At 46.4% G+C, this 26,402-nt stretch overlaps 1 long non-coding RNA gene across 1 annotated transcript; it reads left to right on the top strand.

The window, feature by feature from the left end:
- Positions 1–13,148: 13,148 nt before the first annotated feature.
- On the top strand, positions 13,149–22,001 carry LOC105488535 (uncharacterized). The gene is made up of 3 exons (XR_011619358.1): positions 13,149–13,439; positions 17,957–18,270; positions 21,850–22,001. It is a non-coding gene; the product is annotated as an uncharacterized lncRNA (long non-coding RNA).
- The last annotated feature ends 4,401 nt before the right edge of the window (positions 22,002–26,402 follow it).

Genomic DNA, 26,402 nt, shown 5'->3' on the forward strand with positions numbered 1-26,402 from the left:
ACTCTAGGTTAAGGCAACGTGGTATGGCCAAAAGCTAATGCCAGGTAAGGCCAAATCACTAAGGCCAAGAGATCAAAGCCAGGTGGATAATACCAGGTGGGTAAGCACAGTGGGTAAGACCATGAGGTTAAGACCAGGTGAGTAACACCAGAAGGTTAATAGAAACAGGCTGGTAAGGCAAGGAGTTTAAGGCCTGGTGAGTAAGAACAGGTAGGTAAGACCAGGGGGGTAAGACCAGGGGGACAAGGTCAGGAAGCTATGGCCAGATTGGTAAAACCAGAAGCTTAAGGCCAGTAGTTGGGTAAGGACCAGCAGGTACAACCAGAAGTGGAAAGCTAAGTCTGAAGGCCAGATGTAAAGGTCAGGTGTGTAAAGTATGATGAATAAGACCAGGTAAGTAAACTAGGAGGATAATGTAAGTCGGTGAAGCCATGCGCATAGGGCCAGTAGGGAAAGCCCGATCTGTGTAGTGAGAGTCAGAGATCACACTTTAGAGCCAGAAGGTTGGGCTCAGATTTTAGTTTCACCCTTTCCTAGATGACGATTTGAGCAAGTAGAGTAGCTTCTCAGAGGTTCTTTGTCCATCACATAGTGATAAGGCCGGGTGCGGTGGCTTATACCTGTAATCTCAGTGCTTTGGGAGGCCAAGGTGAGCAGATCATTTGAGCCCAAAAGTTGAGACCAACCTGAGGAACATAGTAAAACTCCATCTCTAACAACAACAGCAACCCCACAGCAATAATGTGTCCAGAATTGGTGGGTTCTCGGTCTCGCTGACTTGAAGAATGAAGCTGCCGACCCTTGTGGTGAGTGTTACAGTTCTTAAAGATGGTGTGTCCGTAGTTTGTTCCTTCAGATGTTCAGATGTGTCCGCAGTTTTTTCCTTCTGGTGGGTTAGTGGTCTCGCTGACTTCAGGAGTGAAGCTGCAGACCTTAGCGGTGAGTGCTACAGCTCTTAAAGGCGGCGCATCTGGAGTTGTTCATTCCTCCCGGTGGGTTCATGGTCTTGCTGGCTTCAGGAGTGGAGCTACAGATTATTACGATGATTGTTACAGCTCATAAAAGTGGCATGGACCCAAAGAGTGACCAGCAGCAAAATTTATTATGAAAAGAGAAAAAACGAACCTTGCACAACATAGAAGAGGACCCCCACCGGGTTGCCGTTGCCTGGCTCGGACAGCCTGCGTTTATTCCCTTATCTGACCCCACCCACATCCTGGTGATTGGTCCATTTTGCAGAGAGCTGATTGGTCTATTTTACAGAGCGCTAATTGGCCCATTTTGACAGAATGCTGACTGGTGCATTTACAATCCTTTAGCTAGACATAGAGTGCTAGATAGAAAAGTTCTCCAAGTCCCCACTAGGTTAGTTAGATACAGAGTACTGATTGGTGTATTTACAAACCTTGAGATAGACACAGGGTGCTGATTGGTGTATTTACAATCCCTTAGCTAGACATAAAGGTTCTCCAACTCCCTACTAGATTCTAGAGCCCAGCTGGCTTCACCTAGTGCATCCCGCGCCAGGGCTGCAAGTGGAGCTGCCTGCCAGTCCTGCGCCATGCACCCGCACTCCTCAGCCCCTGGGCAGTCAATCAGGCTGGGTGCCAGCGCAGGGGGCAGCGCTCCTCGGGGAGGCTCAGGCATGGTGGGCTGCAGGTTGGGAGCCCTGCCCTGCTGGGAGGCAGCTGAGACCCAGCAAGAATTTGAGCACAGAGCTGGCAGGCCAGCACTGCTGGGCGACCCAGTGCACCCTCTGCAGCTGCTGGCCTGGGTGCTAAGCCCCTCACTGCCCAGGGCCAGCAGCGGCTGCCGACCACTCCGAGTGCAGGGCCTGCCAAGCCTGCGCCCACCTGGAACTCATGCTGGCCTGCCAGTGCCCCCCACAGCCCCGGTTCTTGCCCACACCTCCTCCCTCTGGGCCTCGCCCAGCCCAGAGAGGGGCTCCCACAGTGCCCTGGCAGGCTGCAGGGCTCTTCAAGCACCGCCAGAGTGGATGCCGAGGCCGAGGAGGCACCAAGAGTGAGGGCTGCTAGCATGTTGTCACCTCTCAATAAGAGGGTTTGTTAGGGAAATATGTTATTAGGAGAGGCAGTTAAACCCCTAGCTTAGTTGTGTAAATGCTGAGTCAATTCCAGATTGGAGAATGATTTAGGCAAAGATGGTGAGGAGATTAGAAAGCTCTTAGGCAATGGTTGTTGATGGTAAGTAAGCTCATGTCCCAGTTTGAAACATGAAGCACTGTGAAACTATGAGAGGGCAGAAAAATAAGACTTTGGAAAAATGGAGGTGAGGGGCTAGAAGCCTCAATGAAGTAGTAAAACAGGGTCTGGAAGGTGGGGCTGGTAGCAAAAGAAAAGAAGATGTGTGATTCCAGATGAGGATTCCCAAGGTCGAAGTTTCAGTTACCACTCAAGCAATCTAACCCTTCTAATTGTCATCATTTTATATCTTGATACTGTATATTTTGAATTAATACAACTTTTTAATTTAAAAAGTTTTCTTAAAGGAAACTGATATTAATGATTCACTTTTAAAATTATGACGTTTGCCAGGTGCAGTGGCTCACACCTGTAACCCTAGCACTTTGGGAGACAGAGGCAGCAGGATGGCTTCATACCAAGATTCAGGAATAGCCTGGGCCCTCTAGCAAGACCTCCATCTCTACAAAAAATAAAAATTAGCCTGGTGTGGTGGTGTGTACTTGTAGCCAGCTACTTGGAAGGCTGAGGCAAGAGGATCTCTTGGGCCCAGGAGTTTAAGGCTGCAGTGAGCTATGATTGCACCACTGCACTCCAGCCTGGGCAACAGAGTGAGACCATGTCTCAAAAACTTAACAACATAAAATAGTTATATTGAAGTGTATCCAGAGAAACCAGTGGAATTTAAATTACTTTTGGTTGAAATGGATTCTGAGGAAATTATATGGACAGAAAACTGAGATAATGTAAGTTGTATCTTGAATAAGAACTCTGATTTTGGCCGGGTATGGTCACTTACACCTGTAATCTCAGAACTTTGGGAGGCTGAGACGGGAGGATCACTTGAGCCCAGGAGTTCAAGACCAGCCTGGGCAATATAGAGAGACCCCCATCTCTAAAAAAATTTTTAAATAAATAAATAAACTCTGATTTGTGGGGTGGGGTGGGTAGAGCTGGGGACAGAGGAGTAAAAAACATAATTGTCCCATCATTATAACATTTAAAGATTTGACTAAGCAAAACAAAAGCCCCAGCTGCTGGAGCAGAGGTGCCAGCTCTGGTTCCACAGGCACCCACAGCCCAAATCCCTGGAGGTCAGTGGGGTGCACGGCTAGTGTGGGAACACTTCAAATAGTCAGTGTGCTCAGCCAGGTGTGGAACCGGTTTGGTTTGTCTGTTTTAGCAGTACAGAAGCTTGATTGATTTGATTTCTGCATCCTTTACATTTTGGATCATATTTCACATCTTTCCCAGTAAGTAACACACACAGCCCAGTGGTGGTTATCATATCGTTCTGAAAAGCATCACAAGGGGCTAAGTAGCTGGACATCAAAGGAGTTTTAACCCACTCTTCTCTTTCTTCTGTCTTCCAAAATTTGTTTGTTTGTTTGTTTGTTTTTTGGAGATGGAGTCTTGCTCTGTCGCCCAGGCTGGAGTGCAGTGGTGTGATCTTGACTCACTGCAACTTCCGTCTCCCGGGTTCAGGCAATTCTCCTGCCTCAACCTCCTGAGTAGCTGGGACTACAGGCATGTGCCACCACACCCGGCTAATTTCTTGTATTTTAGTAGAGACAGAGTTTCACCATGTTGCCCAGGCTGGTCTTGAACTCCTGAGCTCAGGCAATCTGCCCACCTCGGCCTCCCAAAGTACTAGGATTACAGGCATGAGCCACCGAGCCCAGCACCGCCCCCCTACTTTTTGTTTTTGTTTTTGTTTTGAGACAGAGTCTTACTCTGTCGCCCAGGCTGGATTACAGTGGCACAATCTTAGTTGACTGCAACCTTCGCCTCCCAGGTTCAAGTGATTGTTATGCCTCAGCTTCTCAAGTAGCTGGGATTACTGGCTCGTGCCCCAACTCCCAGCTAATTTTTGTATTTGTAGTAGAGATGGGGTTTCACCATGTTGGCCAGGCAGGTCTCGAACTCCTGGCCTCAAGTGATCCACACACCTCAGCCTCCTAAGTTCTGGGATTACAGACATGAGCCACCGTGCCCAGCCTCTGTCCTCCAGAATTTTTATTTTGCTGCATAAATGTAATGATATAAGGGATCTGTTAGGTATTCCATACATCTAGTTATCTGAATAACTTTTGAATCATTTTTTAACTTGTTTCTGTGGTATTCATCAGGTTATATGTGGACAGATGATCTGGTAAGTACTGATGATGATGCTGAAGGAGTGCTCTGCACCAGTCATCCATTGATGACTGTTTTCCAAGACACAGAATTATGATCATTACAGATCATTATTTCCCATCATGTCTTTATCTTTCAAAAGGAAATGGTTTTTGATTCTCAGTTGTTTTGGAATTCAGCCTTTCCTATGGATGTGACTGATTTTTTGCTCTCGATATTTTACCCTTCAATTAGCCACTTTAAAATAGGCCTGTAATTCCAGCACTTTGTGAGGCTGAGGCGCGGATCACCTGAGGTCAGGAGTTCGAAACCAGCCTGACCAACATGGAGAAACCCCATCTCTAATAAAAATACAAAATTAGCTGGGCATGGTGGCACATACCTGTAATCCCAGCTACTTGGGAGGCTAAGGCAGGAGAATCGCTTGAACCCAGGGGGCTGGAAGTTGCAGTGAGCCAAGATGGTACCACTGCACTCCAGCCTGGGCAAAAAGAGCAAAACTCCGTCTTAAAAACAAAACAAACAACACCCTCCACCCGCCCCCCCCAAAAAAAAAAAACCCCAGGCCTATTTATTCGAGCTAAAATTTCTGATCCATAAAGAGTCCTAGTTGGGACATTGCGTTATTTTTATTTTTATTTTTATTTTTGAGATAGAGTCTCACTCTGTCGCCAGGCTGTAGTGCAGTGGCGTGATCTCGGCTCACTGCAACCTCCCCCTTCAGGGTTCAAGTGATTCTCCTGCCTCAGCCTCCTGAGTAGCTGAGACTACAGGCGCCCACCACCACACCCAGCTAATTGTTGTATTTTTAGTAGAGATGGGGTTTCACCACGTTGGCCAGGATAGTCTCGATCTCTTGACCTTGTGATCCACCCGCTTTAGCCTCCCAAAGTGCTGGGATTATAGGCATAAGACACTGTGCCCGGCCTTAGAATCTTCTTTAATAATTATTAGCACTGTAAGATGTTTCTGGTCTCCACTCTTTTTTCAGGCCTACACCAATGGCTAATTGAGGCAATGCATCACTATTAAGGCATCTTCACCAAAAGGAACTATGGAAGTTCTGCATGAAACATAGAAACCTGTTAGAAAAGGAGCTAAATTTCAAACAGAGAATGTGGTGTTCAGTCACAGAGAAGTGTCCAGAAGGAACTCCTGAAGTACTGTTTTCCAAAGTACAGAATGATATAGAAAATTGTTTTAGGTGGAATTCCTGAAAATAAATTTTTAAATGTTTCTTTTTTGACCTCCTTTTCATATGGCAAATGATACCAATGTTCCATTTATATTAGTTATGAATTTGAAGAAATATTGAGGAAATCACATTTCACCTAGCATATAAGTATGGGAAAAATCATGACAATGGAAGGCAAATGACTTAAGTTTGGGAAACATTTGACTCAGAAGATATATTGGAAAGCAAGTTAAAATCCCAAACTCAGCCAGGTGCAGTGGCTCACGCTTGTAATCTCAGCACTTTGGAAAGCTGAGGCAGGAGGATTGCTTGAGCCCAGGAGTTCAAGACCAGCGTGGGCAACACAGGGAGACCTCTGTCTATATAAAAATAAATAAATACTAATTAATTAGCCAGGCATAGTGGCACACACTTGTGGTCCCAGCCACTCGGGAGTTCAGCCCAGGAGTTCAAGGCTGCAGTGAGCCATGACCATGCCACTGCACTCCAGCCTGGGCAACAGAGTGAGTGCCTGTCCCTTAAGAGAAAAAAAGATAGATTCAAAATCTGATAACAGTAGGTTTGGGGATGGCCCTGAGGTCTTGGGCTTTTCTTTTCTCTTTTCTTTCTTTCTTTTTCTTTGTGGGGAGTCTTGCTCTGTCGCCAGGCTGGAATGCAGTGGCGCAACCTCAGCTCACTGCAACCTCTGCCTCCCAGGTTCAAGCCATTCTCCTGCCTCAGGCTCCCGAGTAGCTGGGATTACAGGCACCTGCCACCACACCCAGTTAATTTTTTTTGTATTTTTTAGTAGAGACGGGGTTTTGCCATGTTGGCCAGGCTGGTCTTGAACTCCTGACCTCAGGTGATCCACCCGCCTCGGTCTTCCAAAGTGCTGGGATTACAGGCCTGAGCCACTGTGCCCGGCCATATTTTGGACTTTTCATAGGCTCCCTGGGCATCTTTCATAGTGTGGAAATTTGAAAGCCAGGAGCAATCTGCCATACATCAGGAAGCCACTAGGTGGCAGGGGCCATCCCTTGGAGCCCATTCTTCAGTATAGAAAGTGGTCAGAGAGGAAACCTGTGAAGTGGTGGAGTCCAAGCAAACACGTTAAATGCACTTTAATAAATAGTTGCTGCAGATGAAAGGGCAAGAAGAGTTTCTTTCACCTCTTGCTCCCCTCCAGTATTTGAAATAATTCAAGGATCCTTAACTAAAACTCTGCAACCAGGGAGCTGTGCTACCCTGTAGCACAACCAGCTAAGGAAAAAACTAGCTCAATGATAGGGCTAGTATTTATATGGGGTCAATGGCTTTTATTGGCAGACATTTTATTGGCATATGTGCCCTTTTGTGCAATACAGGAGATAGAGAGGAAAAACCCAAACCAAAGCTTTTTTCTTTCTTCTCCTTTTTTTTTTTCTGCTCTCACTCAATCAACACAGAATACTTCTGTGACCAAATGTGAGGAAGGTTTACCCCAGACACCAAACAATCCATTTTCCAGCAGGGTCTCCAGTGGACACTAGCTGGATGTCCTCTAAGTCAACTCAATGTTGACACTCCCTACCTAAAGATAGTGTTAGATCTCACAGGTTCAGGACTAGTCTCACAAAACTGACCCCAAGTTCAGATACCAGTTGCAGATCTGAGCCTCTAGAACTTCTGAGCCACCAGCTACAAATTAAGGTTACCACATGCCCCTCCCCAGGTTCAATTAATTTGCTGGAGCAGTTCACAAGAACTCAGGGAAACACATTTACCAGTTTATTACTAAAGAATATAATAAAGCTTCACCTGACTAGCCTAAAAAATAAAGAATATGATAAAAGATACAGATGAAGAGATCCATGGGGTGAAGTTGGCAAGGGTCCCGATCCTAGGAGCTTGTCCCCATGGAGTTGGGGTACACCACCCTCCCAGCACATAGATGTGTTCACCAACCCAGGAGGTCTCCAAACCCAGTCCTTTTGAATTTTTCTTTTTTTTTTTTTCCAACAGAATCTCGCTCTGTCACCAGGCTGGAGTGCAGTGGCGCGATCTCAGCTCACTGCAAACTCCACCTCCTGGATTCAACTGATTTTCCTGCCTCAGCCTCCCAAGTAGCTGGGACTACAAGCTGCGCCACCAATCCCAGCTAACTTTTATATTTTTAGTAGAGACAGAGTTTTACCATGTTGGCCAGAATGGTCTGGATCTCTTGATCTCGTGGTTCGCCCACCCTGGCCTCCCAAAGTGCTGGGATTACTGGCGTGAGCCACCGCACCCAGCCTCTTTTTGAATTTTTATGGAAGCTTCCATTTGTAGGCATGATTGATTATATCATTAGCCATTAATGATCAACTCAATTTTCAGCCCCCCTTCCTTCCCTGGAGGTTGGGGGCTGGGGCTGAAAATCTTAACCCTCTAATCAGACCTTGATTTTTCCCACAACGAGCTCCCACCCTGAGGCTATCTAGAGGCCCTCAGCCTCCAGTCACCTCATTAGCACAGAAGATTCCAAGGATTGAAGGACATATGTGTCGGGAAAAGATGAGGAAGACCAAATACATATTTCACAATATCATATCGTCCAAGTGTATGACCCTGTACCTAAGAGATAACACATGTTAAAATCAGATACGAAACACATAGTACCATCCCATGACTTTTCTGTGGAATGTGCTTTTCCTCCAAATGCCAGGAAATGGTGTAACAGAGACTAAAATTCAGAGTGCTTGCTGTTCTGTTTAGTGGCTCCTAAGGTGGTGTCAGTGTGTAGAGCTAATATTTCGATAAAGACAGGTGGGCAAGGGCACTATTTGAGACACATGAGTTATTGTTGGTGTCTGATTTTGTTTTATTCCAACCTAATTAGTTCTGCCTTGTAAAATACTCATTACCTGAATTACCACTGTGAATATTACACTCTAACAATTTATTATTATACAAATATTACCCTTCAGTTTTTGAAATAGTTTAGAAAGCAGTGATATTGGGGGCACTTAAATATATTTTAAAAGTGGTTAGGCTGGGCGCTGTGGCTCATGCCTGTAATCCCAGCACTTTGGGAGGCCAAGGCGGGTGGATCACCTGAGGTCAGGAGTTCGAGACCAGCCTGCCCAACATGGTCGAACACCGTCTCTACTAAAAATGCAAAAATTAGCTGGGCATGGTGGTGCATGCCTGTAATCCCAGCTACTCAGGAGAATCGCTTGAACCCGGGAGGCAGAGGTTACAGTGAGCCATGATCATGGCACTGCACTCCAGAGCGAGACCCCGTCTAAAAAAAAATAAGTAAATAAATGTGGTTAAAGTAACCAATCATGGCATAGTTTTTTATTTTGTTTTATTTATTTATTTATTTATTTATTTTTTTGAGACAGAGTCTCACTCTTGTCATCTAGGCTAGAGTTCCACGACGCAATCTTGGCTCACTGCAACCTCCGCCTCCCGGGTTTAAGCGATTCTTGTGCCTCAGCCTCCTGAGTAGCTAGGATTACAGGCACCTGCCACCATGCCCGGCTAGTTTTTTATATTTTTAGTAGAGATGGGGTTTCATCATGTTGGCCAGGCTGGTCTTGATCTCATGAACTCAGGTGATCTGTCTGTCTCAGCCTCCCAAAGTCCTGGGATTATAGGCATAAGCCATCACCCCCACCCTATTTATTTATTTTTTGAGACAGTCTCGCTCTGTTAGCCAGGCTGGAGTGCAGTGGTGCAATCTTGGCTCACTGCAACCTCTGCCTCCCAGGTTCAAGGGATTCTCCTGCCTCAGCCTCCCAAGTAGCTGGGATTACAGGCATGTACCATCAGGCCCAGCTAATTTTTGTATTTTTAGTAGAGATGGAGTTTCACCATGTTGGTCAGGTTGGTCTCAAACTCCTGACGTCAGGTAATCTTTTTTAAGTAAGAAGAATATATTTTCATTATACATGTCTATAAGTGATTGAAGTGGTCAGAGGAGATACTGAATTCCTCATTTACTTTTAGATGAAGCAAAGACTAACACCCTGCCCTCCCACCCAAATAGATATTAAGTTGAATATTCTTTCTGGGAACCTGGAGAAAAAGTGGATAAAAATCACTATTGCCAGGTCGGGCACGGTAGCTCACGCCTATAATCCCAGCACTTTGGGAAGCCTAGGTGGGCGGATCACGAGGTCAGGAGACTGAGACGACCCTGGCTAACACAGTGAAACCCCGTCTCTATTAAAAATACAAAAACTTAGCCAGGCATGCTGGCGGGTGCCTGTAGTCCCAGCTACTTGGGAGGCTGAGGTAGGAGAATGGCATGAACCCAGGAGGCAGAGCTTGCGGTGAGCCAAGATCGTGCCACTGCACTCCAGCCTGGGCTACAGAGCGAGACTCTGTCTCAAAAAAAAAAAAAAAATCACTACTGCCAATGTGGCACTGTAGATTAGCAATACTGATGATATCCGATGGAGGACAACAGATGTTATCATGTGCAAGTTTAGGATGCTGAAGAAGTGACAAGAAAAGGATCAGAGCCTTGCCGCAACACAGAATTTATGTAAGTGCTTGAATGACGTCATCTCTCTTGAAGTCCAAGATGTGCTGGAAGGTGAGCAGGAAATAAACTTAGTCATTTTATTTGGAATCAAGCTGTGTCTTTTGGGAATAACAAATGCATAGTACAGAATGTGTTGCTTGGTTATTTAAAAGCTTGGGTTCAGAGAGTTAATGCAAATGCACAGTAAGCAAGGGGTTGCCATCCTCTTAGTAAGGATGGTGTGTGCAGCTGAGTCACAGGAAGGGTTGGAAGCCCAGTCCCAGTGCTGGCTAGCTTTGGGAGTGTAAGCAAAGTCTCAACCTAACTTGAAGCCTCTCTGTTCCCATCTGTGAAATGGGTACAAACCCCCCATGATCTGGGCTGTGGTGAGAGTGAAAGGAGGCCATGCACGTCAAGATCCAGGTGGTTGGTCAGGCTCAGTAAGGGAGCGGTCATGTCACTCTAGTACTTGAGACCGGGCTGGTAACATTAAGCCTTCTGGGCCCTCTGGGGCACTGAAGCATGGATCATGGGGACCACTAAGTGGTGCCAGAGATGTTCAACCGGCAAAGAGGGGAAGGGAGAAAGCAGAGCCCAGGCAGGACTGGAGCGGGTAGATCCTGGTCTTGATCCAGAAAACCACAGGGTTCCTTGTCTTGGTTTTCAACCACTTCCTTCTGTGTGTGTGTGTATGGATGTAGCACATTGTTATAACCAAGCTCAAAACAATACAAAACTTTGATTATATATGTTGTTACCGTGGTTAACAAATGTATTCTTCTGTCTGAGAATCCTCAGTAGTACAGAGAGAGGTTTTGCACTTAGAATTCTATTTAGACTTTTTATTCCTTGAAGCATGTAAAAGTACATAAACACCCCAAAAGGTTATATCGGAAGTCAAAGCATTATGATCTCTCTGGATGCTTTTCAGACATGGTAGGCGAGTGTTCTGAACACCCGCCCCCGGCCAGCTTTGCCTGGAGAGCTACTGAGATTTTCTACCATCTAGTCTTGGGATGCTGAAGCCTCAAGAGGTTAGGAACGAATGCAATCCTCACCCACCTGGCAATGTTGGTATGCAAACCTTGGTTGCTTTGGTTGGTATGAGACCACCTCATCCTATTGGAGAAGTTCTTTTCTTGTCTTTCACCATGGAATCATTTACACTTGTAGTGGGGGAGGAATGCTACTCAGAAAGAGCTTTCAAAGAACCAAGGAAAAACTTCCTTCTCTTCTTCTTCTCCTTTTTCTTCTTTTTTTCTTTTAGTAGAGACGGGGTTTTTGCCCTCCAGGTTGCAGCACAGTGGCAAATTATACTCACTGTACCCTGGAACTCCTGGGCTCAAGGAGTCCTCAAGCCTCCCAAGCAGCTAGGAGTACAGGTGCATGTCACTTCTTAAAGGAGACTTGCCACAGAGAACAATGGGCCACACTGGCTTTTGTTAATTGGTGAAATGATTTTGTTGGTCCATATAGATACTGCTACTCTACGGAGGCAACAAAACCATTTCACCAATTAAATTAACCACCCAGCATCATGCATGTGGTGATTAACAACTTGGATATATTTTGCTTAAGCTATTTTAAGAATCCCTAAATTATGGATAAAGGGAAGAAAAAAAAACCTGCCTTTTGATACTGCTCATGTATCTTCTTTGTATCATTATTTACTTACAAGCCTTTTTTTTTTTTTTTTTTTTTGAGACATAGTCTTGCTCTGTCTCCCAGGCTGGAGTGCAGTGGTGTGATCTTGGCTCACTGCAACCCCCGCCTCCTGGGTTCAAGCGATTCTCCTGCCTCAGCCTCCCTAGTAGCTAGGATTACAGGCATGTACCACCACGCCTGGCTAATTTTTGTATTTTTAGTAGAGAGGGGGTTTCGCCATGTTGGCCAGGCTGGTCTCGAGCTCCTGACCTCAGGTGATCTGCCTACCTTGGCCTCCCATGTTGGGATTACAGGTGTGAACCACTGCGCCCAGCCACAAGTCATATTTTAAAGCATCTTGTTCCTTAGTTGTAATTCCCTTGACTTTTAGCAACAGTTGGTTTTGACTCCAGCTCCACCCTGGAGCCCACACGTGGATTTACATCTAATATGTTACAATCCTGATGTAAATCCCCAGGAGGAAGACTGGTGTTAGCCATCCTTACTCTGAGCAATGCTATTCTTGCTGTTGCTTTTACCTCTGGCAGGAGTTTCCTTTTCACAAGGGAGAAGGCTCTATGCATTTATAGCAGTGTTTTATTTTCCAGCAAGCTTAGAAATCTACAAGATGGCTCCACTGCTTATAAAAACCGCTGCAGAGAGGGGCTTGGACTAGTTCTAGAGTGTTAAATTTCTCCTTAGCCATGGAAGTCGCTTGTGAAAGGAAATCTTACCTGGAACCTGCGTTAGACAAGCATTCAAAAGTAGGGATGCTCTGGTGGGGCCATTGATGGGAGAGGATTTTGAGGGGTTACTGAGGAGCCCTGTGGGGTCCCTGACCTGCTCCTGGCAGGGCAGTTTGGAAACCAGCAGATGAGGTGACTGCTTGTGTCTCTTGAAGCTGTGGTCCAGGAGTGTGTTTCTAAGGCATTTGCAACCTAATGGGAAGTAAACCACTTTCCCATCAGCTGTGGTATGTTTTGTTGGCACAGTGTTTCTGAAGGGTAGTAACCACATAATCCCAAGCCAAAGATATTTAAACTATTTTAAATCAAGAGGCTTGTGAATTTTTGATTTCCCTCATTACAAGCATGTATAATTATTTTAAGCCAAACAAACATGTGATATTTCACTTTTTAACTTTTTTGTTGTTGTTGTTGTTGTTGTTTTGTATTTGGGAATCATTTTCTTTTCAAAGACTAAGGACTTTCTTGTTTATTCCTAGATTAGAAACAGAGCCGGGGATGAGGGGGTACTGAAAGGGCATAGCCTGTCCTTTGGCGGGACCGTGGGACCCAGCCGCCCTTTCTCCTCCGTGGCTCCCCACCCAGGAGGCTGCGCTTACCTGCTCCGCGCGACCTCTGCGGCGTGGGGGCTCTTAGCTCTGTCGCTGCGGGTGGTGCTTGTGCTGCGAATGGCTGCGGGAGGGGCTCGCGTGCCCAGCGCTGCACCGCGAGGCGACCAACCGCTGACATGTGGGGCGACTGGGTGGACAGGAAGACTCGGCGCGCTTTTGTAGCCGCCAGTGGGGGCAGCCTGGACTGCCTGAACCAAGCGCGCGTGGGCGGCGGCCCTGCCCTGGTGCACTGACCGGCCAGCGCGCAGCCTGATGAGAGCACTTGTGAGCCTTGGGATCGCCTGGGCTGCTTCTTGGCGCTCTGCCTAGGGGGAACTGGCTTGGTGAGAGCAGGGCCGGAGCTTCTCTGAAGTCGAAGGGTGCTAGGCTTTGAATGGCTCTCCCTCAAAACTCATGCGAAAGTTCAATCCGTATTAGAGGTGTAGCCTTCAGGAGGTGAGTAGGCTTGAGGGTTCAGCTCTTGTGAATGTCTGAGTGTTCTTGTAAAAGAGCTTGAGGGAGGGAGTTTGGTCTCTTGTGTGCTTCTGCTCTCTGCCACCTGAGGAGACTTCACCTTGAGCTTGGACTTCCCAGACTTCAGAAGCTGTGGGAAATAAATCCCTGGTTTGTTGTTGTTGTTTTGCTTTTTACAAATTACCCAGTCTTGGGTACTTTGTTATTACAGCACAAAAAGACTGAGACGAAGGGCCAGCACCATTCTGGATAGGACAAGAGAGCTCCTGTCACCCCGATTGGAGGTGGACACTCCTGCAGCTGGACTTTTCTCACTTGGGGACCACACGGCTCACAGGCATTCCCGGGTTCACTTCCTGGGATCTGTAAATACCCTGAAATACTATGCCAGGTTTTACATCTAAATGCAAGTGCCTGGATTGAGGGACAAAAGTTTTTATCCAATTCGACATCTGTGACACCCCCTATTGCCCACGTCCCACCTCCACCCCTACCCCCCAAAACCCCTCTCCAAACCTGTAAAAATGATGGATTAAACCAATAGTACCCAAACTTGGCTGCACACTAATCACCCAGGGAGTTTTTAAAAGCTGGAAGCCCCGAGTGGAAGCCCAGATCACTTCACTCAGTGGGATGGGACCCCAGCCATTAGTGTTTTAAAAGATTCACAGGTGATTCCATTACATAGGAAAGAGTGAGCACCACTGCCCTCACTGAACACTATGTGCTTTTACGTTTTTTTTCAGCTAGATTGTTTGCTTCTCTGCCTTTTTCGTGAGGTGGTGGGTGTCGCAGTATCTAGCCCAGCTCTGAGACACACCCTACATATTTGCTGCATGAAGGAGGCAACGGCAGAGCACAAGATAGGTCATCTAACTTGCAGGCCCCTCTTTGCTGTGTCCAAAATTCTCGCTGGGCTGAAATACCACTGACTTCATGGAAATGGCTTCATGTAATGTTTGAAGCGAAGGAAGAAAATGAGTCATTACTCCCTGATGGGACATCTGTCTTTTAGCCTCTCCAGAATGCACCTGCCTGTGTTACTGTGGTTCGGAGGTCTGGGATGGCATTTGGGTATACACCATTAGAGTCATAACCCCTGTGGTTCCAACACCTGTGAGTCCAGCACCGGGATGAATACCGTATATTCTGAAATAGATCTGGCCTGGCACTATCCTGGGCCATGTTCTCCTGTTGAACATGAACAAAAACAATTTCCCACAGCACCGTTAGACAAGACTCCTCTGTGACCAGGATGGATCTAGACCAGAATAAGACCACTGCAACATCGTATCTGAAAACAGACAAAGTATAAACATTGTTCAAGCCACAAAAAAACACACACGTACACACAAATATAGCAGTTGTCTTGGCTAATAGAACTGGTTGCTGCTTCATTGCCAGTTATAGCTTTTATTTTGAGACAGAGTCTCGCTCTGTCACCCAGGCTGGAGTGCAGTGGTACAATGACTTACTGCAACCTCAGCTTTTTGGGCTCAAGCAATCCTCCTACCCCAGCCTCCTGAGTAGCTGGGATCACAGCACATGCCACAACACCTGGCTAATTTTTAAAAATTTTTTGTGGAGACAGAGTCTTGCCAAATTGCCCAGGCAGGTCTCAAACTCCTGGGCTCAAGCAATTCTCCCACCTCAGTCTGCCAAAGTGCTGAGATTACAGATGTGGGCCACCACACTCAGCCCCAATTACAGCTTCAGACTTGGTGTAGTCTGCTTTCCCTATGGGTAAGATTTATGATGATACACATTCATAAAATTACCCCAGTTTCCTGACTCTATCCAACCCAGAGAAAAGCTATGCTTTCTTCAACTTCTCCCAAAGCAGCTAACCAAAGCCTAAATCCTTTAATAACATTTTCTAACATCCTCCCACTGAGACACCCCCAGGATTTCCCATTGTTTGCATTTTCCCTCTTTGCAGTGAGAATTAAACCCAACTTTCTTAACTATAGATGTGTTCCTAGTGGTTTCTGGCTGGAGAGCATCAACAAATTATATTATTTACACATCCCAATAACAGTGCAAGAAAAATATTACGCCCCGCTTCCCACATGAGCTAACTGAGGTTCTTTTAGATTACATAGCTCACACAGGGCTGCTGGGTTTTAAGTGAAGAGCTAGGGTTCATTTTCACATAGTTTTGTTGGACGACAAGCTAGCATTTTGCTTACTTACATGAACTTTAACTGCTAAGTGGAGTTCCAACCCAGCACTGCCCTTTTCTGGCTGTAGGAACTTGAGGAAATCCTGTAACATTTCTCAACTTCCTTATTTAAATGTTCAAGTGATTCTCCTGCCTCAGCCTCCCGAGTAGCTGGGACTACAGGTGTGCACCACCATGCCTAGCTAATTTTTGTATTTTTGGTAGAGATGGGGTTTAAAAATATATTTGTTTACTGTTTTTCCCAACATGTTTGGTTAAACCCATGAAGGTATAAAATTATACAGGTGGTGTTTTTCCTTTAGCTGAGATCCAAGTAGGAGTAGTTCTATTTTTTTTTTTTTTTTTTTTCCTGATGAAGTCTTGCTCTTGTCCCCCAGGCTGGAGTGCAGTGGCGCCATCTTGGCTCACTGCAACCTCCGCCTTCCAGGTTCAAGTAATTCTCCTGCCTCAGCCTCCCAAGTACCTGGGATTACAGGTGCCTGCCACCACGCCTGGCTAATTTTTGTATTTTAAGTAGTGACGGGGTTTCACCATGTTGGCCAGGCTAGTCTTGAACTCCTGACCTCAGGTGATCTGCCTGCCTCAGCCTCAGCCTCCCAAAGTGCTGGGATTACAGGCGTGAGCCACCACACCTGGCCAAGTAGGGGTACTTGGGGATCCCGGTCAGCAAAGCCCATGCTTGAATTTTCCTTTCTTTTTTTTTCCTTTTTCTTTTTTTCTTTTCTTTTTTTTTTTTTTTTTTTTTGAGATGGAATTTCTATCTTATTGCCCAGGCTGGAGTGCAATAACACGATCTCAGCTTACTGCAACTTCTGCCTCCCGGATTCAAGTGATTCTCCTGCCTCAGCCTCCCAAGTAGCTGTGATTACAGGCATGCACCACCATGCCAGGCTAATTTTGTATTTTTAGTAGATAGGTTTTCACCATGTTGGTCAAGCTAGTCTCGAACTTTTGACCTCAAGTGATTCACCCATCTCAGCCTCCCAAAGTGCTGGGATTACAGGTGTGAGCCACCACACCCGGCCCCATTGTTGAAATTTGATATGACAAATGCTACTCAGTTTTCTCTCCATGTCTGTTTTCTCTGTATCATAGATTCCTGTCTTCTGTTATCACACCTGAAAAGGCAGGTGCAGCCAAGAAATCAACACTAAGAAGTTCTTTTTGGATGCTGATATTAGCTGGTGGAAATCTTTAGTGGTATATTTAAGCAAATCTTGGTTTTCTTCCTAAAGGCCATTTGGGAGGCCAAGGTCAGCAGATCACTTGAGGTCAGGAGTTTGAGACCAGCCTGGCCAACATAGTGAAACCCCATCTCTTCTAAAAATACAGAATTAGCTGGGCATGGTGCTGCATGCCTGTAGTCCCAGCTACTCAGCAGGCTGAGGCAGGAGAATCGCTTGAACCTGGGAGGCGGAGGTTGCAGTAAGCTGAGATCATGCCACTGCACATCAGCCTGGGTGACAGAGCGAGACAATGTCACACACACACACACACAAAAAAAAGAAAAAGTAAAAGAAAAAAAAAGAAATGCAGAGGCTCATGCCCAACCAGACCTACTGAATCTGAGTCTACATTTTTTTGGGGGGGGAGGGGGGACAGAGTCTTGCTCTGCCACCCAGGCTGGAGTTCAGTGGCGTGATCTCGGCTCACTGCAACCTCTGGCTCCTGAGTTCAAGCAATTCTCCTGCCTCAGCCTCCCGAGTAGCTGGGACTACAGGCATGCACCACCATGCCCAGCTAATTTTTGTATTTTTAGTAGACACGGGGTTTCACCATGTTGGCCAGGATGGTCTCGATCTCATGACCTCGTGATCCACCTGCCTCAGCCTCTCAAAGTTACAGGGGTGAGTCACCGTGCCCAGCCCTGAGTCTACATTTCAACACACTCCCCCAGCGATTTGTTTGATTACTGTTTGAGAAACAGTTATTCAAAAGCTACTGGGCACTGGGCGTGGTGGCTCACACGTGTCATCCTAACACTTTGGGAGGCTGAGGCAGGAGAATCCCTTGAGCCCAGGTGTTCAAGGCCAGCCTGCGCACCATAGGGAGGTACTGTCTCTACAAAAAATAAAATAATTAGCCAGGTGTGGTGGCATATACCTGTGGTCCCAGTGACTTGGGAGGCTGAGGTGGGAGGATTGCTTGAGCCTGGAAGATTGAGACTCGGTGAGCCATGATCTTGTCACTGCATTTCAACCTGGGTGACAGAGTGAGTCCCTATCTCAAAAAAACAATTACAGGAAAAAAAAATCTATTGGATAGCTCACAGACTCTCCAGAGGCTAGAGAGCCCGATTTGGTAATGTTGCCATCAGGTACGACACCCATATCACTCCACAGAGGGAACGAGCCCAGTGCCCGGGTCACCAGGCACTGCACTGCTGCACTGCTAACAGTGGGCAGCTGACTTCACAGCAGAGCCGCCAGAGAAGAGTCCCATGAAGAAGAGGAAGAGGTCACGTGAAGATGGAGGCAGAAATTGCAACTATGCAGTCACAAGGCAAGGAACACCAGAACAATCAGAAGCTGGAAGAGACAAGGCAGAGTTCTTCCTTACAGCCTGTGAGGAACTCAGCCCTGCCGACGCCTTGATTTTAGACTTCTAGGCTCCAGAATTGCGACAGAAGAAGTGAGTATTGTTTCAGCCAACAAGCTTTTTTTTTTTTTTTGTAATTTGGTTATTTGTTGTGACAGACACAGGAAACTAATACAGTTAGTGGGGGCGGGGAGTGGGCCTGGGCCTTTGTACTTTTTTAATTTTTTATTTTTTTGAGACAGGTTCTCACTGTCACCCAAGCTGGAGTGCAGTAGCATGATCACAGCTCACTACAGCCTTGACCTTCGGGGTTCAAGTGATCTTCCCACCTCAGACTCTGAAGCTGGTGGAGCTGAGACTACAGGCACACCCCACCACACCCAGCTAATTACAATTTTTTTTTTTCAGAGATGGTTCAGAGACGGGGGTCTCACTATGTTGTCCAGGTTGGTCTCAAACTCCCAGGCTTAAGTGATTCTCCTGCCTCGGTCTCCCATAGTGTTAGAATTATAGACTGAGCCATCACACCTGGCCACATTTGTACACCTTTTTTTTTTTTTCCAAGACAGAGTCTCGCTCTGTCACCCAGGCTGAAGTGCAGTGGCACGATCTTGGCTCACTGCAACCTCTGCCTCCCGGGTTCAAGTGATTCTCCTGCCTCAGCCTCCTGAGTAGCTGGGATTATAGGTGCACACCACCATGCCTGGCTAATTTTTTGTATTTTTATTAGAGATGGGGTTTCACCACGTTTCTCAGGCTGGTCTTGAACTCCTTACCTCAGGTAATCTGCCTGCCTCGGCCTCCCAGAGTGCTGGGATTACAGGTGTGAGCCACAGTTCCCGGCCCACATTTGTACCTTTTTAACAGCTTCCTAGGCACTTCTAATGTGCATCCAGGATTGGGGACCACTGGAATAGGGCATGTCAGAAGCATCTCCCTCTGGCAGTTTTCCTCAGCTTAGGGTATAAATGCTTCTGCAATATCAAAATGTCTTCTTTTTAATTTTTAATTTTAATTTTTTTTTAAATACAGGGTATTGCTATGTTGCCCAAGCTAGACTGGATCTCCTGGCCTCAAATGACCCTCCTGTCTCAGCCTCCTGAGTAGCTGGGATTACAAGCACACACGTGTGCCTGGCTATCATAATGTTTTCTTAATTGTATTTTTATCATTTTTTAGCAGAGTAAATATTTGATACACTATGAAAACAGCCAGGATAAATAAACCTGATGGTAAGAAAATAAAAAGCTCTGTGGGCCTGCATATAGGTATCTATATCTTAAGTAGTTTGTGTCTCTAAGGCTGTTTGGGCTATAACTGTAGTGTTGCTTCTGCTTCTCTGTTTAATTTATAAATTATCCTGCTGCTTTCCTCTCCTGCCTTCTCATCTCCCTCCACATACCTGTGTTGGGGGAGTTTATCCCAGGGCTCATTAGCACCTCCGGAAACACTGGGCTGAGGAAGGACAAAGAATGGTTCCAGATGGACACCTGTGGCTGCTTTGTCATCAGGGCTGATGAAGTGTTGAGTAGGACAGGAGCAGAGGGCCGCAGTGAGGTTCTGATGTTTTGCCCTGTATCTGTGTCCCTGAACAGGGAGACGCTGTTTCTGATGTCTAGTTTCCTTTCAATCTAGCCCTGGGGGAGCAGATGCCAGAGAGTATTGAGGAGGCATCTGTATTCCAGGTAAGGGAATTCTGTTCCTCCTCTGTGTGACTGTGGAGTAACCGAACTGACATTCTGAGCTTTTCTAGGTGGCTGGTTGCAACCCAAGTCTGATAGTCTCTGAAGCCTGAGCCTTTTCTACCATACTCTGCTTCTTCAGACAAACAGATAGAAAGGACTGATCCACGTGACAACATGGATGACCCTGTCTCAAAAAAAATAAAAAAATGTACAAAGGCCCAGGCCCTGCCCCCGCCCACCAACTGTATTAGTTTCCTGTGTCTGTCACAACAAATAACCAAATTACAAAAAAAAAAAAAAAAAAGTGTTGGCTGAAACCACACTCACTTCTTCTGTCACAATTCTGGAGCCTAGAAGTCTAAAATCAAGATGTCGGCAGGGCCGAGTTCCTCACAAGCTGTAAGGAAGAACTCTGCCTTGTCTCTTCCAGCTTCTGATTATTCCGATGTTCCTTGCCTTGTGACTGCATAGTTGTGATTTCTGCCTCCATCTTCACGTGACCTCTTCCTCTTCTTCATGGGACTTTTCTCTGGGTATCTCTTACAAGGACACGTGTAGTTGGATTTAGGGCTCACTGACTAAGCCGTGATAATCTCATCTGAGGTCTTTAATTATATCTGCAAATACCCTTTTTCCAAACAAGTTAAATTTCACAGCTTATAGGATATGAACATACCTTTATAGGAATGACTGCTCAACCCACTACATATAACCAAGTAAATCAGAGTCTTTAGGGTGAAACCTGAGCATTTGCTTTTTTTTTTTTTTTTTTAAATACAGGGTCTCCTCTGTTGTCCAGGCTGGAGTGCAAACACAGCTCACTGCAGCCTTGACCTCCTGGGTTCAAGTGATCCTCCCACCTCAGCCTGCCAAAATGCTGGGATTCTAGGTATGAGCCACCACGGCCCACCAGCATCCTTTTTTTTTTTTTTTTTTTTTTGAGATGGAGTCTCGCTCTGTCACCCAGGCTGGAGTGCAGTGGCACGATATTGGCTGACTGCAACCTTCACCCCCTGGGGTTCAAGCGATTCTCCTGCCTCAGCCTCCCAAGTAGCTGGCATTACAGGTGCCTGCCACCACGCACAGGTAATTTTTATATTTTTAATAGAGACGGGTTTCACTATCTTGGTCAGGCTGGTCTTGAACTCCTGACCTCGTGATCCACCTGCCTTGGCCTCCCAAAGTGCTGAGATTACAGGCGTGAGCCACCACACCTGTCCGGAGCAGCATTCGTATTTTTTAAAGGTCATTGGGTGATTCCAAGGTTCAGCCAAGGCTGAGAATCATTGGTCTACTTGAACTGCCATGTTGTGCCCAGCAGAGGTCCTGGGTACAAACAGACAAGAAGCCCAAAAGAGAGACCAAAGGATGTTCTGGCCCCCAAACACATGCAAAACTGAAAGAGATCAAGAGGACTGCGCCTTCCCAAAGAGAAAAGAGGGCTATGCCTCAAAAGTAGAATCCCCATGGAATAATGTAAGGAATGCTCAGTGGGATGGGAGAAGCTTCTAGGGTTTTTGTTTGTTTCTTTGTGGTTTTTGAGGGGTCAAGGTCTCCTCTGTCACCTAGGCTGAGGTGTAGTGACATGATCAGGGCTCACTGCAGCCTCAAACTCCTGGGCTCAAGCAATCCTCCCACCTCAGCCTCCTGAGTAGCTGGAACAGGAGGAGCATGCCACTACACTCAGCTAGGTTTCTTTTAAGAGCTGGGGGTCTCATGATGTTGCCCAGGCTGGTCTCAAGCTGGTGGGCTCAATAGATCCTCCCACCTCAGCCTCCCAAAGTGCGGGGATTACAGGCATGAGCAGCTTCTAGTTTTTAAGGTTTAGAATCTGTTCACAGGAGAAAGTGTTGCTAAAGCTTAAGGAGAAGCCCTTGAAGTCAAATAAGTGTGGTTTCAAATACCACCTCTGTCATTTTCTTGCTGTGTGACCTTGAACAAGCTACATAACCTCTCCACAATTTAATTGTCTTGTCTCTCAAAACAGGAACAAGACAGCAGCTGCCCTGATGTCTGTTACTGAAGGCGTAGTTGTCAATGGGACTGAGAAATGACGACCCCAACTCCCAAGGTGTTGACTCTTCAGATACATAAATAAATGGAAAACAATGAGAAACAAAGTAAAGTGTAAATCCTTCAGTGATTTTTTTTTTTTTTTTTTTTTTTTGAGACAAAGTCTCACTCTGTCACCCAGGCTAGAGTGCAGTGGTGCAATCTTGGCTCACTGCAACCTCCACCTTCCAGGTTCAAGCATTCTCCTGCCTCAGCCTCCCGAGTAGCTGGGACTACAGGCATGCACCACCACACCGGGCTAATTTTTTTGTATTTTTAGTAGAGATGAGGTTTCGACATGTTGTCCAGGCTGGTCTCGAACTCCTGACCTCAAATGATTCACCCACCTCAGTTGGCCGCCTAAAGTGCTAGGATTAAATGCGTGAGCCACCATGCCTGGCCTCCTTCAGTGGTTTTTATCTGTAATAGCTAAAATGACAGTAAAGGAGAGTGCTGGGACAGATTCCGGTGCTGTGCTACGCTTGCATTTCAGCTGGTCAGAGCTATGGTTATTAGTCTCAGGACCACTCTCTAAGGGAAAAATTGTGCCTGAACAACAGATAACACTGTTGCAAAGTCAGGATGGCAAGGCTGTGCAAACCCAAGAAACTACTAAAGCAGAGGATAAAATGTGAAGGAATGTCTCATTTGTTGATAGGTATCTGCAACTTCCTGAGGAAGTTTTACCAAAATGGATTGTGAGAGTGGCTAACTGAGGAGCAGCCTTCTAGATTTTGAATGCTGCGGAGTAGAAGAGCATGTCTGGATTGCTGCAGGACCCACAAGCTTATTATGGAACAATAAAAGATGCCTGTATGTGATCCCAACACATGGCAGGTTGTCCCTGAGGAGTCAGCTAGCCTGCTGGAATGGAGAAACGCCACTGTAGTTTGTTTACCCTGAGAAGGTAAATCGACATTTCCCTCCTTTACATGCTAAGTGGCCTCCCCAGAAGAGGCAGCTGATTTGCCACATATCCAATCCTGGCTGGACTTACTTTATAATGATTGGGACGTTCATCCCCTCATATGTCCCTTAACCAGGTCATAGCACCTAGCTATTGAGCAGGTGAACCCCCAAATTGGAGCTCAGCCCAGTAAAGTTCTTGACTTCACACAGAAAAGAATTTCTGAGCAAACTGACAGAGTAAAGTGAAAGCAAAGCAAGTTTATTAGAACAAGAGAGTACAAGAAAATGGCTGTTCCATAGACAGCGCAGGGTACCCCATAGGCAGAGCAGCACTTGGGTATTGCTGGGGAGCTGTGTTTATAGCTACTCCTTCATCATAAGCTAAATAAGGGGCAGGTTATTCACAAATTTTCTACAAAAGAGGTTGGGAGTTCCAGAGACTGAGGTTCCTGCCCTTTTAAACCGTGTAAAGTAACTTCCCAGAGCATTGCCATGACATTTGTAAACTGTCACTTGCTGGTGGGAGTGTCTTTTAGCATGCAAATGCATTACAGTTAGCCTGTAATGAGCAGTGAAGGCAACTAGAGGTTGCTTTTGTTGCCATCTTGGTTTTAGGTGGTGTTGGCCAGTTTCTTTACTGCATCCTTTTTGACCGGATCCTGTTTCAATCAGCTGGGTTGTGACCAGTGCTCAGAAAACAAGTCCTGCTGATCTCCTGCCTCAGTGTGATTACGAGAGCTCCTTTTGCACAGGAATCCCATGGAAACTTACTGCTGCAAATCAAGCCCAGTTCAAGAAATCATAGCAGATTTGTTATCTCAGTTTCCCCTCATGGGTCTTACAGATGCCAAGAAAATGATGCCCAGTCACAAAAGAATGGGCAAAGTCAAAGGAAATAGTCAAGACACTTATCCCAGCAGGGTAGAAATTTTCAAATATTAACTAACAACTGGAATGGGCCAGGCATGGTGGCTCACGCCTGTAATCCCAGCACTTTGGGAGGCTGAGGTGGGTAGATCACTTAAGGTCAGGAGTTCAAGACCAGCCTGGCCAACATGGTGAAACCCCGTCTCCACTAAAAATACAAAAATTAGCTGGGCATGGTGGCACATGCCTGTAGTCCCAGCTACTCAGCAGGCTGAAACAGGAGAATCACTTGAACACGGGAGGTGGAGGTTGCAGTGAGCCGAGATCTCACCATTGCACTCCAGCCTGGGTGACAGAGCGAGACTCCATCCCCTACCCCACCCCCCCGACAAAAAAAAAAAAAGAACTGGGATGAAAAAGCTGAATATTGATGATTCAAAAGAAATACTGCAGCCCTATGGAAGGTTCAGGGGACTCACAGGCGCCCCTGCTGGTGTTCTAACATTGAAGGGCCCTAAACAGATTCACCCTATTTACCTGAGTTTGCAGGAATTTGAAAAGACTGAAGGCAAAGATGAAAATGAGAAATCTGGCTGGGCGCGGTGGCTCACTCCTGTAATCCTAGCACTTTGGGAGGCCAAGGTGGCTGGATCACGAGGTCAGGAGTTCAAGACCAGCCTGGCCAAGATGGTGAAACCCTGTCTCTACTAAAAATACAAAAATTAGCCGGTTGCGGTGACAGGCACCTGTAATCCCAGCTACTCAGGAGGCTGAAGCAGGAGAATTGCTCGAATCCGGGCGGCAGAGGTTGTAGTGAGCCAAGATCGGGTCACTGCATTCCAGCCTGGGCGACAGAGTGAGGCTTCGTCTAAAAAAAAAAAAAAAGGCTGGGCGTGGTGGCTCACGCCTGTAATCCCTGCACTTTGGGAGGCCGAGGCGGGCAGATCACGAGGTCAGGAGATCAAGACCATCCTGGAGAACACGGTGAAACCCCGTCTCTACTAAAAATACAAAAAAAAAAAAAATTAGCCGGGCGTGGTGGCAGGCACCTGTAGTCCCAGCTACTCGGAAGGCTGAGGCAGGAGAATGGCGTGAACCCGGGAGGCAGAGCTTGCAGTGAGCCAAGGTTGCACCACTGCACTCCAGCCTGGGCGACAGAGCAAGACTCCATCTCAAAAAAAAAAAAAGAGAGACAAATGTGACCTCAAATCATGGGGCTAGGGATCAGACACATTAATCAGGACAAAGACTGATGCAGGGGTCAGAGTCCCTTGGCCTGATCCTCAACAGCAGACCCAGGGCTTGTGCATATGTGTGAGGATAGTGGACACGGAGTGGAGAAAAACTTTTGGGAGTCCTTCCCACAGGATCCCAATGCATTATGTTATCAAAACCTGTTGGTGAGGTCCTAATTGAGTGACAGTTTTCTAGGAAGTATCTGGGGGTATAAAGATTGATGAGATGAAGGTGAAAGTTCAGATAAAAATTGGAAAGTTAGAACGGACTTCATGTGAAGTGCTTGTGTCTCCTCTACCTAAGTGTATTATTAGATGGAATTACATCTGACTGGGAGCACTTCCCACTCCTAGTATTATAAAATCAAAGGTATATAAGTTTGCCCTTCTGCAATCATTAACTGGGCATACTAAATGGGAACCTGTAGAATTGCCTGAGCCCACATAGCTTGTTAATTTGACCCAGTGTCGGATGAATCCTAGCAGACAAAAAGAGAATACCACTTTAATTGCTGACATGTTAGAAGTTGGAGTGCTGGTACTAACAAATTTTCTGTGCAAATGTCCTGTGTGGCCCATGAAAAGGGAAGTGGTTCATCAAGACTACAGTAGATTTTTCCAGACTTGAATAAAGTAGTCCTGGCCGGGCACGGTGACTCACACTTGTAATTCCAGCACTTTGGGAGGCTAAGGCGGGTGGATCACCCTGAGGTCAGGAGTTCAAGACCAGCCTGGCCAACATGGTGAAACCCCACCACTACTATTAGCTGGGCGTGGTGGCTTGCGCCTGTAGTCCCAGCTACTTGGGAGGCTGAGGCAGTAGAATTGCTTGAACCTGGGAGGTGGAAATTGCAGTGACCTGAGATTGCACCACTGCACTCCAGTCTGGGTGACAGAGTAAAACTCCATTTCAAAAACAAAACAAACAAACAAACAAACAAATAAGCCAGACATGGTGGTGCACGTCAGTAGTCCCAGCTACTCTATGGAGGCTGAGGCAGGAGCTTCGCTTGAACCTGAGAGGCGGAGCTTGCGGTGAGCCAAGATCGTGCCACTGCACTCCAGTTTGGGCGACAGATTGAGACTCTGTCTCAAAAAAATAAAAAATAAATAAATAAAAATAAAGTAGTCCTGCCTACAGCACTAGCAGTTCCTGATATGGCTTCAATCGTTTTCTACTGCTGTGTCGATACGCTACATCGCTAATGCTGCGATCACATCAGAAACTGAAAAACAAGCCAGGGTTGACTTTAATGCAGTAGTGACAGTCATGACTAGCACAGGCTAGCTGACCAATCCAGCAAAGATCCCAGAGTCCATATCAACAATGAAATTCTCAGGCATAACCTGGGCAGGAGCTATCACATCCCACAGACAGCTAAAATAGATTGCTTTTGTTACCTACCACTGGAACTCTGTGAGAAGCAGTGTCGGGTGGGTTGTTTGGATTTGGAAGACACATTCTGCATCTGGAAAG

Source organism: Macaca nemestrina, chromosome 2 (assembly GCF_043159975.1).
Source record: "Macaca nemestrina isolate mMacNem1 chromosome 2, mMacNem.hap1, whole genome shotgun sequence".
Taxonomy (NCBI): Eukaryota; Metazoa; Chordata; class Mammalia; order Primates; family Cercopithecidae; genus Macaca; species Macaca nemestrina.